Source organism: Leuciscus leuciscus (assembly GCF_965113295.1).
Source record: "Leuciscus leuciscus genome assembly, chromosome: 6".
Taxonomy (NCBI): Eukaryota; Metazoa; Chordata; class Actinopteri; order Cypriniformes; family Leuciscidae; genus Leuciscus; species Leuciscus leuciscus.
Window position 1 is genome coordinate 48288067 of NC_138730.1, and position 2310 is coordinate 48290376.

A 2310-nucleotide genomic window follows, 5' to 3' on the forward strand; every position below is an offset into this window, starting at 1 on the left:
GGATGGACCGCAACCAAAATTCTGGAAAAAGCCAGGGTGGAGGTGTGTGTGTATATATTAATAGTAAGTACTGTTACCCTGCTCATATTACAATAAAACACGAAGTTTGCACAAAGGACATTGAACTACTAGCGCTCAGCTTAAGGCCCTATCACTTGCCTAGAGAGATACACCAAATCAGACTTTTTGTTGTGTATATCGCACCCTCTGCCGATACACAAGCTGCTGCTTCTACTATCCATGAACTTTTAGCTCTGTCGGAGTCAGAGGCTCCAGATTCTGCTAACTTTGTGATGGGAGATTTTAATTCTTGTAGCCTAAAGGAGCACTTACCCGCATACCAGCAATATGTCACTTGTCCCACCCGCGGCACAGCCTGCCTCGATCAGTGCTATGGAAATATCCAGGACGCCTTTTACTCTAAAGCACTGCCCGGCTTAGGAAACTCAGATCACAACATGGTCAAACTGAGGCCCGCGTATGTGTCTAGGCTGCGGCGTGAGAAAGTCAGAAAGGTGGAGGTTAAGAGCTGGACTGCTGCCGCATCCGAGGCACTGCGAGATTGCTTAGAGCACACGGATTGGAACATAGTGACCGACGGGACCGAAAACGTCAACGGGACCGAAAACGATAGCGCTTGCTATCTCGGGGTACATAACATTCTGCGAGGACGCAATCATTCCCAAAAAGACTGTTAAGATGTTTCCTAACAACAAGCCCTGGGTAACTCCAGAATTAAAACAACTTCTTAACCAAAAAAAGCGACTGTTCAAATTGGGAGGAAATAGAGAAGAGAAAAGGACTGTGCAGAAAAACATAAAAGGAATGATCAGGGACTGTAAAGCAGCATATAAACGAAAATTAGAGAACTTTTTTAGAAATGATACTAGGAGAGCTTGGCAGGGGGTACAGGCAATCACAGGATACAAGCCTAAGAGGCATCTCATGGCAGTGGAAAATGAACTTGAAATGGCAAATGATTTGAATGATTTTTATTGTAGATTTGATATTCATGATTTTACAGCTGAACAGGAACTGGTTTATAAAGAAATCAGTAGTATGAAGTGTGTGGATATAGATATTTCTATAGACGATGTTAAGTCTTACTTTAGACATGTGAATCCCCGTAAAGCTAGTGGGCCTGATGGTATTAGCAGCAGGACATTAAGGGTGTGCGCAGATCAGCTGGCACAGCCCTTTCAAAGGCTGTTCCAGCTGTCAATAGACACTGGTGTAGTTCCTTCTATATGGAAAAAATCTTTGATCGTGCCCTTACCCAAAAATAATAAACCTAGGGAACTTAATGACCTGCGCCCTGTTGCCTTAACATCTACGGCAATGAAATGTTTTGAAAAAATAATTTTGAAACAGCTTTTATGTGAGGTCACACCATCCTTAGACCCAAACCAATTTGCATATCGTGTGGAGAGAGGGGTGGAAGATGCACTGCTGACTCTGACAAATAACATATATGAGCACCTTGAACAGCCAAAGAGTCTTGTCAAGATTGTGTTCATAGATTTCAGCAGTGCCTTCAACACAATCAAAACAGTGCCTACCACCTGATGGTAAAAAAATTGGTTCACCTTGGGGTTAACCCAAGATTAGTTTTGTGGATTTTTGACTTTTTGACGAATCGTAGTCAACAAGTCAAATTCAATTCATGTGTCTCATCGTTAAAAGCTATAAATACAGGGGCACCACAAGGGTGCGTTCTGTCCCCTATTCTGTACACCTTATACACCAACAGCTGCCAAGCAACCATCTCAAACCACACATTTTTTAAATATGCTGATGATACAGCATTAGTGGGTTTTGTACAGTCCAATACTGCATCCCTAGAGGGCTTTGAGAGGGAGGTGCAGGGTTTTATTAATTGGTGTACAGATAATTTCCTTGTGGTTAATGTGAAGAAAACAAAGGAGATGACCATAGGTAGAGCGGGTCACAACATACACATATTTGGGTGTTGAAATAGACAATAAATTGACTTTTAATGAATGTGCACTAAATAAGTCCAAAAGGTTACAGAAGAGGATGTTTTTTCTAAGGAAACTTAACCATTTTAGAATAGACAGCTGTATTCTTCAGATGTTTTACAAAGCTCTCTTGCAGAGTGTCTTATCATTTGGCCTTATTTGTGCCTTTGGTAACATGTGTATCAAGGACCAGAATAAACTGCAACGAATAATCAAAACAGCCAGTAAGATCATTGGAGTTGATCAGGTATCTGTAGCCCAATTGTACAATGACCTTAGTCTTAAAAAGACAGAACAAATTCTAAATGATTCTACCCACCCTCTTCATCAG